The 15850-nt window shown below is 41.2% G+C and overlaps 1 long non-coding RNA gene across 1 annotated transcript in view; it reads left to right on the forward strand.

Moving 5' to 3' along the window:
* The window catches only part of LOC145722497 (uncharacterized), a 167682-nt gene that overhangs the window by 88988 nt on the left and 62844 nt on the right, over positions 1 to 15850 (forward strand). The window contains exon 3 of the long non-coding RNA XR_014146802.1: positions 10844 to 10981. This is a non-coding gene — a long non-coding RNA (uncharacterized LOC145722497). The remainder of the gene's footprint in view (positions 1 to 10843; positions 10982 to 15850) is intronic.

Genomic DNA, 15850 nt, shown 5'->3' on the forward strand with positions numbered 1-15850 from the left:
AGGCTCCTCTCTTTCAAGCTCCCGAATTACATCTTTTGATAGGAGTTGAGATAAGAAACCAGTTCAGAATCCGAAGTGAGGCATTTAGGCACTCTCCTGCCCACTTGGCCTAATTCGTTAAGTCACTCTATTGCAGGTTGGATGAAGTTGGCATAGTTTTGACAGTTTCAAGACTTGAGATGTAACCACTGATTTTTTTTCAGAAAGACTGTTCCATGGGTCATGGAAACTGAGCAGCTGGGCACTTTCTTCCCCTCTTCATCATTGCCAATGAAATGAAAAGACCAAGGATTTAAGGACACTGTATGAAGCGAATCTTTCTTCCTCTGGACCCAGCTAAAGCCCACTCCATTCTTGAGTAGAAGAATGTCAGGCCCTGCCTCAGAGGTGCTTTTCTTGCCACAGAAAGGGTGACAGGACCATGTCCTTACCAGAAACTGAGACAAATTAGACCTCAGCATGTGGCAGTGACAGAATTTTCTCCCAATCTCTTCTTGTTCTTACTCTGCTACTGATCTGTGCCTCTGCTGTAATAACTAGGATTCAACCTTGTTATATATTTGGATGAAATAATTTCTCTGCCTTGCTTTTCTGGGCGCCCCTTTGTTTCCTGTCCAGATATGCACTTCTTTTGGTAATCAGGGTCCAACATGCTCATGTACGCGTGTTTATTTATGGCTACCCCTTAATCATTTTGCTTTCTTTGGTCATCACAACCCACATCTCTCCAGGAACCATGCCTTCCCCACTTGCAGGGATGGAATACATGATCCAGTTTTAAGTCATTCATGCTTCATGGGCTCTTGTCATTGGTTCCAGGCTAGGCATGTGCCTCAAGCAGGTTCTCTCAGAGCAAGAAGTAGAGCACTTTGGCAGACTCTCCCACGCAACACTTGCTTTAGTTTTTGCTCAAGTTTTAGGCTAAGGTCTAAGAAGCTATAAGGTGGGCCAAAGGTCTGAAGCTGCAGCAACCACTTATGGGCCATTGAGGGTGTCTGTGTTAAAAAATGAAGCTAATGTGCAGAGCAGAGCAAAGTAGAGGTGACAGATGGAACATATCTGGTGACATCATCTGAGTCCTTTCAAGCAGCTGCATCTTAAGCCAATTCTAAGTCACTTTATTCTTTGCTTGAACAAGTTTGTATTGGATTTTCTGTAACCTCATTTTTTTTTTTTAAGTGACTGAGAGTTTCAGGGGTGGGCTTGGCTACTAGCCGATAGCCTTCTTGATATCATCTATGGCTTACATCACTGACGATCTCCATCTACCTTCATACTTTCTGTGCTGGGCTTACCCTCTGTTGGGACATGCAGATACTTTATATTCAATCCTGATGCTCTTTTGTGGTCTGGATAAAATTCCAAGATATAGCAGCTCTGTGTTTTCCCACTGTATTTTAGGAAAGCTTAATGATTCAAATAAACCATCTCTTCACTAATTGAAAGTGGCGAGGCTTCAAGGAATTTCACAGAACTGACCTGTGGATATATAAATATATTAAGGTCCGTGGCTCATTAGTTTTTCTTTTTCTGTTGTGGACATTGTTATATTATTTTACTTTCTTTGATAGTGACCCTCACAACATTTTACCTGGCTGGCAGGTGACAGAGTTAACTGCCCATAAAGGGAAGAGAAGATGAAAGAGGTTCTGTAATAGATTTTACTATATAATGGGATAAGAATGGCAGGGAAGGCGAAGAAGCAGTTAGAGTCAAGGTAACCTCATGGTTCTTGCTACCTTGCATCTCGTGGTTTTCTGAGAAGCTAAAAATGACCAGAGAAGTGGGGTTGAAACAGGTGCATATTGAGATCAGCAAACTCTTAAGACTGCAGTCATACAATGAACAGATACAGGCCTAGGGATCTTCTCTTATACACAGACCATGGAGTGTGTGAGAATGGAGGTTGCTTCTGGGCGATATATGGAATCCCAACCTGTGTTCCAAACTCAGGGCCAACCTTATGCCTTTTAGGAATACTGTCTTTTCACTTTAAATTTCACCCCATACTCTTCTTTTTTACGGCTCATTGTGGGGTGAGGGGATACAGATGCCTCGTGGGTCAAAACAGAATAAGACAAAACATAAGTCCTCCACAGCAAATTGAGAAGAAGCTGAAGTCCTCTCCATTCTCTGGCCCTCTCTTTCTTTGTTCATTTCCAGCTCTTATTCTCTTTCTTTTCTGCTAAGACCCTCCCCCTCCTTTGTGATTCTGATCCACTGTGTAAAACATTTTAGCCTTGGTGCTAAGAAAGTAGCTAGGAAAAAAGCCTGCAATATGAGGGTCAGAGAGGTTCCTGGGTTAAGAGGGGTGACAAGGGCTTGATGCTCTTAGTTTGGAAACTCTTGATAGATGAGGTAAAATATAAATAGTTACAGAAAAAAAGAGTCATCGTGATTTAAAGAGAGAAAATGTAAGGATTACTGGGAAGGTAGGTCAGCTGGACAAGAGAGTCCATCTTTGTCAGTTTTGTAGTCAGGCAGATGGAAAAGGGGCAAAAGGGGGGGAAGGAAGCTTTCCCCCAGTTGAGGTGGTTTTCCTTAGGCTGTTTACCCAGAATTCCCATGCTTATCCCATTGACCAGAGCTTAGTCACATGATCACATCTAGTTGCAAGAGTGTCTGGGAAATGTAGTCTTTTAGGTGGTTGCAGTGATTTCCACCCCTCACCCCCGCCAACAACTGCCCAAGTAAAATCTGGGTTTTCTAACTAAGGGAGGATGAGAAAAATGGCTCTTAGATAGCAACTTGTAGTTTTCTGCTTTGAAAATCCTTGAAATCCATGATTGCTTCTTTAGAAGATGTGCTAAGTTGTTAGAAATTTTGTAGACTTATAAGAAATATGGGTGCTCTTACTTTCAATGTACGAACTGGTTAGGGAGAGCCTTATTAAGAATACTGGCTTTGGATATAGTGACCTGCAATTTCTGAGAAGGGGTTTATAGCATTTGATTATGAGTGAAGTACAGGAAGGAGGTAAAAACAAGATTTTAAAGTCTTTGGGGCTTAGATATGATAAAAACGGTCAAACAGAAGTTATAAAGGGATGGATAGCACATAATAAGAGATGAATTTATTTAACACTGAAGAGTTTGAGGTAGATTTCAAATGTTATACTTATGGTTCTGGACTAAGGGGGGAGAAAGTCTGAAATAAATCATGAGCTGGAATTATAGAAGTAAAACTAATGCATTTTAGTGCTTGCCTTGGCCATCTGGTTGAGAAGTAGGCCATGTAAAGTGAGTTGGTGAAGGGGAACACTCGTAACACAGTAGGGAACATTGGGAATTGTAGGGAATAACCTGGAGGGGCAGCTACATCTTGTCTGTAGCCAATTATTGCCATCACAGAAATCAGGCTTATATCTTCTACTTTTCCAGAGAAGACAGAAATCTAGAATTTTACTAAAACTTCCACATTTAAAAATCATTGTGCAGGCCAAGCACATATGTTTAAAACCTGGATTTGTCCAAATGAGTACCAGTTTTTAATTTTGGGTCTAGTTCAACATCTTTATTTTACTGAGATGGGAGAGATCTAGGGGTTTGCTGAGGGTCACAGAGCTAATTAATGATAGCGCTGGGACAAGAACCCTGCCCCTTGACCCCCAGGTGTCTTCCTCCTGCACCATATTCAGCATAGCTTTCTGATAGAGTTAAGACAGTCATGTGGAACTGTCTAGTGGAAAGACATAATCAGGGGAATTAGGAATTTCACACAAGGTCTACAGTTAACCCTATAAGTGCCTGACACAGTGCTGAGCATTCAGTGGGCATCCATCAAAGTTAGCTCAATCTCTGTGTAAATTATTCAAATCATGTAAGTTAATGAATAAAATAGAGGGAAAGGAAAAGAAGCAAAAGAATCATTATCAAACCTTGGGGAGCCCCCATAATTAACAATGGAAGCAAGATAATGAATTAGCAAAGAAGGCATCCAAGGAGCAGTCAGAAGCAGCCAAGATTGCTTTGAGAATCTCTTGCCTTTACCTTTGCCCTAATTACAGCTTTAGGCTGTAAATGTTTTAATTTGAGGATAATTTCCAGCCCTTTAATAAATTTCTTTCCAATTATACTGCTGTCTTAAAACTTATAGTCTCATAAGAAAATGTGGTCTTCAGAGGACCTTTCTTCTCCCCTTAGTAGAAATTAGATAGATTGATTAATTTTGGCTTCACTTTCTAAAAATGTTCAGCTGTATCTTGAGATTATCCCACCATTAATGGTTAGGTGTCCCCAGAATAAGTAATAATTGTCATTAAAAAAATGAGTTTCACCAGAAGAAATGTCCTTTGAAAATCCCTTTTTTGGTATAAATGTGTCCTTATGTATGACCAAAATTTGTTGAATTATCTCAATGCCATAGATCACAGAGTAATAATTTTTGAAGTGATCGATTCTTTAGGTTTTAATGTGCAGAGTGAAATGCATTTTAAGACACTGTTTAAAATTCTGAGAACTCTCTGGAAACTAGAATTTTTGATTTAGTGTTGAAGTTCGAATCTTGACTAGTGAACACAATGGAAAGACCCTGGGGGATCTGGTGGATTCCTTAGGCAATTTATCTCAGAACTAACTGCTTTTGCAGTGGATTTTGCTTACAGTAGTAACAGCCTATATTTATAATTTGTTCTCTTGGCAATTATCTCAACGGAACTGGAACACCTACAAGGTCAATGGTGCAGGACTAAGGTCACATACTGGTAACTTATGTATTTAATTGGATTTATCATTATAATACTCCAACTTAACAGTGCTGAAAGGAGCTGGAATGTGGTCATTAAAAAGAGAAGAAAAAAAAAGTCTATTAATCATCTGATGTTTAACCATTCCCTTGTGATTTTAGTCTTCTCTTTTTAGTTCCAAGGCATATGCAGAATACCTACAGATCTCAACAAAAAAATAGGATTTTTCTCTGCTATCACCTGAAGTTGCTGTGACCGTAAAACTAATAAATCACTACAAAATCTCCTTGCCCATAAAGAATGTCCACTAGAGCAGGTCCAGTGTCTTATCTCTCCATCCAGATGGTCCTTGTTGCTAAATACACAGAGCCTGATTTTGCAGTCTTTACTCAGCTGTGGTTTCCACTATTTTCACTGGGGTAGGGGGGGAAGTCATATGAAACGTTCATAAATAATGTGAAATGGGCTATATTTTTGCCACTTGCATTTGTTGTCATGTGGGATCCATTGAAATTCTTTTGGGTCAGCTGAACACAGTTCCTTGCTGCCAGTCTGGGGGATGAAAGAGTGAAAGCATGACACCAACCACTTGGATGGGAGTTTCTGACATTGCAAGGGCAGAGATTCTGGAGATAAAGGATATTCTTGATCATAGATCTTTGAAAACAACTCTGTAGCTCTCAGAGTGGACCAAAAGAGGCCTTTCCCATTGCCATGAGTCCTGAGGAATGAGACAAATATTTGTGATGCAGCAAGAAGGATTTTAGGTTCTTAACTTCTGTGGGGTCACATACTCCTTTGATAGTGAGATGAAAACATTTCCCCTGAAAAAATATCCATAAAGGCACACCCATAGAATTTTGCAAACTTGTGGGTTTATTTATAAAAACCTGAAAGCCTTTATTCCCTAAATATTTCTTTGGATTGTTTAGGGGTCCTGGAACCCAGGTTAAGAATCACTGGAACTCTGAGGATGATTATGGAAACTTGCCTTGACATCTATATAATCTGCATTTCCCTAGCTACACTTACCTAATCTTATATATGGGGAGATGTTAACAATAATAACCAATGTTGTGTGCCTTTCGTGTCTGTCTGCCAATACAGGAACTCTATCTCCTGCAAAATCCTTTTTGCTTTCTCAAGTAATTATATCTGGAAATCCTTCAAGACATTTCTGTTGGGTTCATAAATAAGTCACATGGTATCCTCTGGGTCCTGATGCCTTTGTTGGACAATGGTGTCCTCTCTGTTGGATTCCTCTTCTTCCCCTGAGTACTGCCTCATCTGTCAGGCACTGATGCTCAGCCTACACATCATTGCCCCTTCTCCTGGAGTCCATGGTGTTCACCTTCTGCTGATGCGTTAGAGTCCTTGAGGGTCCAAGGCTGCTGTGTCTTCTCCAGAATTTCAATGATTCCAGGCCCTGTTTCATGGAGAATGCTATACTCCCTTCTGTGTACCTGTTACTAGAGTTAGATGGTTTCTAATCAGTTCTGGTTTAAGGGTCTTTAGCAAGATATATCTTTAGCTTTTATTTCTAGTTCCTCCTTTGGGGTGAAGGGAAAAGCCAACTGGCCCTGGATTATACTCAGAATCCTTAAACCTCTCCCATGATTATAATTTGTCTCTGGTCCAGGGGTGTTTGCCTGACTCCCTCTCCTTTTGCAAATGCCATGCTAGGGGCCTGCCCACCACTTTATCTCAGATGCTCAGAATTGCTGCTCAGCAAGGAATGGACCCAGCACTGATTTAAACTAGGAAATTCAGTGGGGCACCTGGGTGGCTCAGTCGTTAAGCGCCTGCCTTCGGCTCAGGTCATGATCCCAGGGTCCTGGGATCGAGCCCCACATCGGGCTCCCTGCTCGGCAGGAAGCCTGCTTCTCCCTCTCCCACTCCCCCTGCTTGTGTTCCCTCTCTCACTGTGTCTCTTTCTGTCAAATAAATAAATAAAATCTTAAAAAAAAAATAAACTAGGGAATTCAAGAACATCAATATTTAAGCAAAGTATAGACAAAGGTGTGACCTCTGGGGCTTAGGCATAGTATTTTTAGGGAATATTTTGGAGAGGTTTTTCAGACCTCTGTGGTGGCCTTCCAAAGACAAACTCTTTGTGATTCTACTCTGTCCTACATCTAAGCCAGTGCAGGTACTGTGAAAACGGCATTAAGAAAATTCTAGGCTCTTATTGGAAACAAGCACCTTCTTTATTGTAAATAACTCCAGACAGCATCTGTAATAAGTTAGAATCAGAATGATCTTTCTGTCATGATTCCATGTTTTTATACAACTCATATACCTCAAGCTCCACAGGAGTCAATAAAATATGATTCGGAAGTAATACTGAATTTTAAAGCTTAGTATGCTGTGCATGGAAAAAATGCCTCATCATTTTTCTTGTTGTCTTTTGAAGGCATAGGCATAGATTCATCACAACATTGGAAGCACATTTTTGAAAATGCCATTATCTCTGTTGCTTAGAGATTTGTTATAATTAATGCCAACGGCTCCTGCTGTACCATTGTATTCTTCACTCAGACCCTTAGTCCTCTCTGACACTCCGGACTGTGTTCACCCACCTCAGTGTGGCTCTCTCCCCTGGATTCCATATACTCTCACCTTCAACTTCCTGCACCTCCACTGGCCATCCTCAGACCAAAAAAAAAAAAAAAGGGCGGGGTGGGGGGGGATTTCCAAACCAGTCTTCATCCATATTTGTCCTATGAACTTTCTTTCCCTCATGTCAGTTGCATTTTCTCTCATAAACTATAATATATTTTTTGAAGATTTAATTTATTTAACAGAAAGAGAGAGAGAGGGAGAGAGAGCACAAGCCAGGGGAGAGGCAGAGACAGAGGGAGAAGCAGGCTCTCCACTGAGCAGGGAGCCTGACTTGGGGCTCCATCCCAGGACCCTGGGATCATGACCTGAGCTGAAGGCAGATGCCCAACTGACTGAGCCATCCTGGTGCACCATAAACTATAATATTTAAGACATATATGTATATATGTATGCATATATTTATGTTTATATATAATATATGTGTATATATATGTACATATGTAATATTTTGAGGGAATCTTATTTTTTAAAAGATTTTATTTATTTGAGAGAGAGAGAGAGAGAGCACAAGCCAGGGGGAGAGTTAGAGGGAGAAGCAGACTCCCCACTGAGCAGGGAGCCCAATGCAGGGCTCAATCCCAGGACCCTAGGATCATGACCTGAGCCGAAGGTAGATGCTTAACCAACTGAGCCACCCAGGTGCCCCTTGAGGGAATCTTAGATTAGAAATGTATGAGGTCAAATTGGATGTGAAAATAAGATGGAACTTTGTCTTTCCTGCAATTGATATAATTTCCTCATGAGGCTTATCTCCTTGGGTTTAGGTATAGGGAGTGGTAGAGGGTGGTGGAACAGGAGAATTCTGAAGTTGCAAAGTGATTCTCTGACTCCTTCAAGATCCTTTTCGTCTGGCATTCTCTTTTAGGTCAATGCTCAGTTCTTATGCTTTCTCTCTCTCCTTAGCTCCTTTCTGAGATGGCACCCTGTCACATAGAGGAGGGCCTTATGTCATCTAGTGGTGTTGGGGCAGGGAGCCTCATTGTCTGCCAGGCGTCCTCTGGATCCTCTCTGTTCTGATTGGTCTGGAGTACACTAAGGTACATCTGACCCCCCCTGGACTCTTGGACATGTGTGCTGTCACTGATTGCTGAAGCCTGTGACCTGGCCATTTTCTTTGGATGTGGAAATCCCCACATGCTGCGGCATGTGTGGACTCCATTCCTCTGCCAGTCCCGCAGTTCTCTTGGGGCCTCTGCATCTCTGCATGTGCTCCAGCACACCCACAGCACTCCATGAGCCCCTGAAGCCACGTGAAGGTGGAGGAAAGGCAGGAGAAGAAGCTCAGACTCACCTGCCTTGCCAGGTCCATCTGCCAGGGCTACCTCGTTCCTGCATATCGCAGATGGGGTGCTGAGCCACATGCCAGGCTATTCCTAGAAGGTTGCAAGTTTTCCAGGTTACCCACTGAGGAGGCCAACCATGTGTTCTCCTCACCTCACTATCACCACTGTCTTCTAGAATTCTCGCCTAGGCGTGGAAGTAGAACATTTGTGTCTGGCTGCCTCCTCCTCTTTGCCTCCTCCTCCTCTACTTTCATTCTGCCGATGAGATCTTCCTTTATTTCGTCTTCCAGCCTGGAAGGAACTTTCTCTGGGCTCATGATGGCAATCATGATTCAAGGTGGTGGTGAATAGAGGGAGAGAAATAGAAAACACATCATTTAAAAGATTTTGAAATAACATCCCTGAAAATAAAATTATATGCTATCTGTAAGTAGTGTTTCTTCAAACTACATATTATCCTTGAAGAAAAATGGGGATCCTATGAATGGTAATAAGTACTGTTGTTTTGGGTCTCATCTTTATCTTTTATTTGGGGACTCTAGTCCCACTTGAAGTTTTCCACATTTATGGCTAGGATTCTTACTCACGTATTTCTCTAAGTAGTGTGAGTGTAAGACTAATCCTTTTTTGTGGCCTCTGCTATCTGGGCAACCCTGTACATCCCTTCCATGGGTATCCAACATTGACAGTGAGGGGGATGATGCTCAGGCCAAGGGCACTGTCTTCAGTTATCTGCAAACAGAGTACCCTCTGCTGCTCTGGAAATGCTTGGTGCAGGGTCTCTGGAGAACCTGAATGATGAGGTCACGCTGCTGCCCAGGGAGGGCCATGCCTCCTGGCTGCTTCCTATCCTGCTCTGGCTTCACCCATCCTGGGCCATGAGGAAGTGGCAAGAAGGTTTCTCTCCTTCTGGTAATATTAGTCAAACTTCTTAAAGTCTCTCAAGGAACTTTTGAAGGCTCAAAAATTTATTCACTATTAGCTTGCCACTCTTAGGGGTTATGACATGGCACCTGGGTGGCTCAGTCGTTAAGCATCTGCCTTCGGCTCAGGTCATGATTCTAGGGTCCTGGGATCGAGTCCCACATCGGGCTCCCTGCTCAGCAGCTTCTCCCTCTCCCTCTATGCTCTCTCTCAAGTAAATAAATAAAAAATCTTAAAAAAAAATAGGGGCTATGACAGAGCAAAGTAAATCTAACCTTGCTTCTCTTTCGATGACTGGTGTATTGCTATTGGGTAAAGCCTGTAATCCTTATTTCCTCTTTTGGGATATTTTTTGTGTGTTTGGGAGTTTGTCTCTAGGACTTTCCTTAATTTCTTATGCAAATGCTTAATTTGTAGGCTTTTCCAACCAGTTTTCCTGACACTATATCACTGTGGTAGTAAAATTTATATTTAATCTGGGGCTCCTACCTCCACATATAATTTAAATAAATTACAGATTTACAACTTTCTGTTTAAATCTGTAAATGTTCCAAGCAATTCCTTGTAAATCTTTTGGTCTCTTATTTCCTGGGTTGCCAAATTGTTTCAACAAATTCAAGAAACCCTTGAAATGTTTGAATCTTGTCCCCACTGCCCCCATTCCATAATAATGGAAGTAATTGATTAAATGATCTCTTGGTGAGAGATCCTTTTCAGGTATAGCCTTGTTTGTCTTTCAGGTCTGTCTCCTCCTCCCACTCTTTCCAAAGATGGTATCTTCTATCTCCTTCCTTACACTGGTTTGTATGACTTTCCGAAAAGCCTTTTGCTTTCAAATTGGGGAAAAGTAAATTAAATGTAGTGAGAGGGAATGAAACCACCCTCCCCCCTCAACCGCATTAGGATCATAAATAATCTATTGGGAGACAGTGCCATCCATTCTGGTTGACTCAGGAAGAGCCATTCTCAACTAATGTGTGGGCTTCTGGTAATAAAAGGAGGAACAAGTAGGAGTCAAATGTTCCTTTAGCAAAATGATGTCAGTTCTTTCTCAAAGTTCTCGAAAAGCAGCTTTGAAATCATCTTAACATATTTCCTTCATGTGAGACCAGTAAACTGAGCCTCCCTAGGGTAATTAATCAATTAATTAACTGATAATTAATTAATTCCTACTGTGATGAGATGAGCTTGACTTCAGTCATGGAGGAACTTAGCACCAGGCTTCCGTGGAAATAAATGAAGACCAACCAAATGAGCATGAGCAAAGACTGTTTATTCAGGGCTTGCAAGGGAATCAGTGACTGCCACTTTTGTTTTGTTTGTCTCAAAGGCAGGCAGAGGACTGGGAAGACTTTATAGTGGAAAAAAGGAAGACTTCAGAGATGCTCTGCATGGAGGCTGTTGGCATGGGGAAGGTACAGGTGGGCTAACTTGAAGCCAGGCAGTTCGTGGTACGTATTGGTGAAAGGTATGTATTTGGCTTTCTCTGGTTGGCTCTAACTTGGAAGCGGGTTCAAAAATTTTAAAATCCATCAGTTATTAATCAAGTTCTGGCTGTTTGGGGTTGAATGTTACATGGGTTATTTTTGTCTCTGAGATTGGCTGCTAGAGAGAGTGGTCTAATTTCTTACCAGTCTGGCTTAGCAGGGTGGCTTCCTGTGCTGGTTACTATAGATAATGGGTTGGTGGTTGCTACAGATGGTGGGTCAAAGTTCTGTTTTTATATGTGGTCTGGCCATTGTCTGTTCGTGTATTTAGTCTTTCACTTTACTCATAGAGAGTCAACCAAAATCAGGCTATATACTATTTCCCTGTATACATGTATAGTACCAGGGCTCATCCACCCTTCTGAAGCCAACAGGAACCCTAGGCAGAAAAACACCTACATAACTTCTGGTTGAAGTTGAAGCCATAAGAATTTGCAAGAAACAGTTAGGAATAAGGGGCTGGCATTGCTGAAATGGTGGAGGTGGGATTTTCTGGAGGAGGGAGGTAGAATGCTGGCCAGGAGACAGTTTCTTATAGGTAGACTGGGAGGAGATAATATGGGACAACTGGGAAGATGAAGGAATTAGTAAGTGAGGAAGCACCCTCATGAGGCAACCTCCCATGGCCTAAATTCTAACCTCTTGGGTCCTCCTTGAGTTGTCCTGAGAAAATGAGCTAGGAATAGAGCCGTAGTTCTCAGTCTTGTTTTTCCGATTTGCTTTGTGATGCTTGTCTGATGCCTCAGTGGAAGAACTGCCATGCCTGCATGTTAGTGTGGGTTCAGTGGGAGGCTGGGCATGTGATGCTGAAGGACAGTGTCCTGATTGATCAGCTGGTTGGGCCTTGATGAGAAAGGGTCATCCTTTCTCCTCCTCAGCTCCTCAACCATTGAAGACTGGTAGATGGAAAGAGCTATAGGCAAGTGGGCATCATTCTGAAGAGAAGACAGCAAGGCCACATTTTCTGATCTTACTTTTATGTTCCTTGGCAATGCAGGGGGAGGCCCAGAACCATCGAGGCAATATTAAAACTACCTCTGTCCCCCAAACAAACAAACAAACAATCAAATGAAACAAAACAAAATCAAAGCTAGCCTGAAGACAGAACCTTCCCAAATTGTGACTCAGTGCTGCTTATCTGAGTGTGGATTACCCATATAACTACACACATAAATAATGTCTATGCTCTGGCTTTGATATAGAAGTTGAAATAAAACAGTTATCTAGATTCATTAACTTTTGATAGGTAGGTTTTCTTTGCTGAATATTGTTTTTATGGATCAAAAAATATCTTCCCTTGAGGAAAGTGGTTATAATGCCATCAAAATTCTCACAAATAGATTTTGTAGGATGATCTTTTTCATGGGGAAAACATTCAGATTTGATTTACTTAACCAAAAGAAGATTTCTTAGGATTAGTCATATGGTATTGAAGTCTTTTAGGGTGTGAAACAGTGCGTTATAAAAAAGAAACCAGTTTTCAGATATTTGGAGGTTCATGTTTATAATTTCAGTTCTTCCAAAATACAATTATTACCTTATATAGTGCTTCCATTGTGATGTGACTTTAGTGTATATATATATATATATATATGTATATATATATACACACACATATATTCTCATATATTCACATATATATTCATATATATATTCATATACATATATATGTATTTATATAGTCATACTGTTCTCTGACTCAAGGACTTTTGGTACGAGATTCAATAAAGTTTAATTTAAAAGATGAATTTGAAAGTAAGAAGAACACAATCCTGTTTGAACAGTACCTTCAAAAAGGGAACTCTTCTACACATCTGTATGGAATACATATTTGGGCTTAATCAGTGCAAGTTTACCACAAATAGCACACAAATAGCTGGGGACCCAGATGTAAGGATCTGTGGTCAAGGCAGGACTTGGAGCTCTAAAGAATTTCACCTGGGAAGGAGAAGACAAAACCTCAGACCAAGTGACCTGGCTTGGGTCGTGGGTCCCACAGAAGAAGGCCAGTGTCCTCTTACTCAAGTATCCTCTGCATATGAAGTCAAAACAGTAAGGCCACACAGCTGAGATGAAGCGCTGAGCCACAGAATTATTAGCCTAGAGCTCTTCAAATTCTATCTACTTTTATGATAGTACTGGATCCAGTGTCTGGGACAAGATCAAACACACAGGTGAGCACAGAGGTCCCAGTTTCAAAGACTAAGGGGATGTCAGGGCCTGAAGCCAAGCAGATCCAAGTAGATGGGACAGTCTGGGGAAAGGATGATGGATTGAATGGGACATTTGCCTCAGAGAAAACAGCCTAAAACAGCGGTAATCCTAGTCAGAGTTTCTGTAAGGAGAGTTCAGGATACCTTGTTTTGAACCGAAGAGTCGAGTGTCTTTAGAAATGCAGTATTGGTATTTGGGGCTCATGTATGGGATGCACGTGTTCACTATTTTCTTATGAAGAACTTTCATTACCATGCTATGGTATGACCTTGGCAAGAGCATTTCTCCTCCCACATTCTAGATCTATGCTATATGTTGCTAACTGATTGCGTAGCATGGGCACGAGCTTGCATCTTACTAGATCACCCAACAACACCTGTATTTTTATGTGGCCATCAAGTGAGCACGTCAGAATGGCTCTGAATTTGTGTGATCATAACCTACCAGGTAGGTAGGACAAAGGACACACCATTCTCCTCTCTTATGTACAGATCCACCAAGCTAGCTCTCTGATCATTTCAAAACTCCAGTTTCCTCACTCCCAACACATCATCTCCCTCCTTTCCACCCTCACTTTCAGAATCTGATGACATAGGCTTAAGAGATTGGTTAAACTTTAATACTGTTCACATCTCTCCTATCAATTCCAAATTGTTCACTTATGATGTCTGTTTAATTTGCCCTTTGCCATATTCCAACTGGACCAACTAGAATATTTGTCTGATAACTTGTCCTGTTGCACTTAGATTACTATGGTGATCTAGCAGGTCCTGCTGCTAGAAGTATCTCTTCCTGAAACCACTTTTATTAGGAGATTTCCTATGTAAGGTCTACAATTGTTGTGGGCTCATTTGTACCTGGTATTCTATATCCCTCACCAGTGAACCCCACTGCCTAGCCTGCTCTGTTTCCCTGCTTCCTCCCATCCTGACCCTGCACCTGGATAAAACCTTCTCCTGACTCCATGTCCCATGGCCTGAGATAGTCCCCCTCTACTCTGCTATTCTGATCCCACCTGTCAGGCCAAGCCCAAACCAACACTCATATTCCCCAAGACATTTTTCCAGTCAAACTCTAGTCCACAGTGATGTTCTCTTTACACCAATTTTCTATGTTGTTATAAAAAGCATTGTCCTGGAGCTTTTCCAATTTGAAAAAAAAGTTTTCATATACAGTCTATGGTACTATTGAGTATAGTCTCTTAAGTTAGTATCCATTAAGCCTACTTTCTTGCCCTAATGGTCAAGCTTTTTTTTTTTTTTAATAATTTATTTTATTGGAAAGAATTTCTACATTTTGGATTGAGACTAGTGGTCAGCGTGGGGCTAAGCATGGATTGGATTTTTAATGGAGGTTTCAAGGAAAATGTGTTCTTCAGCTGGAGACAAGAGATTCATTTGGTGACAGAAATGAGACTAGAAGAGTTTTATGTAAGGACAAGAATAAAGTGAGCTAAATGATTATACTTGGATCAAATTACTGAACCTCAGAAAAAAATATAAACTGTATTAAATCAATAGTATCAAAATCCATCATGTATCCTCTATCTCATGGACTAGAAAATGATTCAATTGGATTATTTTTTTGTTTTCAGAACATATGACAAGTAATAATTTTCTGTTTGTGAATGATAGCTCTGAACTTTTTGAATTATTTGCTCATAGGTTTGTAAAAATATGTTTATTGGTTTGGTTGAAAAAATATTGAAGTTTTCATTCAAAAAAGGGCTTCTCTTAATAATACATTAGCACATAGACATGGGGAGATATTTTATCATCTTTTAAAAGCAGCCTTGTGAAAATGTGGAGGTCTGATCCAGGAGGTCTGTATTTCAATGTTTCTAAAAAAAATTATGTTAGGCTCTTCCATGTTGCAAGGGATATAATACCATTGGCGAGCTCCCATAGTAAGGATTTCTGGGAAGGATTGCTATAGAAATAAAGGAGGAAGGAATTGTTTTCACAACTAAAGGTGAACCCCAAAAAGAACCAGGACATTGAGCAGGCTACCAGAGCTGCAGGCATGCTCCCCAGTTAGGAAGCCCCTGCAACTTTTTCTCTGCTGGTCACTAGAGACCAATACCTCTCAGTTCTTTCTACCTTATAGATTCTACTTTCTTTCATTTTTAAAAAAAAGGATTTATTTATTTATTTTAGAGGGGAGAGGGGGGAAAGAGGGAAATGGAGAGAGAGTCTTAAGCAGACTCTGAACTGAGCATGGAGCCCAATGCAGGGCTCAGTCCCACAACCCTGAGATCAGGACCTGAGCCAAAACCAAGAGTTGGATGCTCAACTGACTACACCACTTAGGTGCCCCTAGATTCTATTTTCTTATGACTTGTGCTGCCATATTGCATCTGTTTCCTCTTGGCTTCTTTCAGCTGCATTCTCTTTGTATCTTTTCACTGTTATCCATCCTGATGTGTCTTGACTCTTTTTTTTTTTTTTTTTTTTAAAGATTTTATTTATTTATTTGAGAGAAAGAGAATGAGAGACAGAGAGCACGAGAGGGAAGAGGGCAGAGGGAGAAGCAGACCCCCCGCTGAGCAGGGAGCCCGATGCGGGACTCGATCCCGGGACTCCAGGATCATGACCTGAGCCGAAGGCAGTCGCTTAACCAACTGAGCCACCCAGGCG

Source organism: Leptonychotes weddellii, chromosome 7 (genome assembly GCF_054177405.1).
Source record: "Leptonychotes weddellii isolate Sample4059 chromosome 7, ASM5417740v2, whole genome shotgun sequence".
In the NCBI taxonomy this organism is placed as follows: domain Eukaryota; kingdom Metazoa; phylum Chordata; class Mammalia; order Carnivora; family Phocidae; genus Leptonychotes; species Leptonychotes weddellii.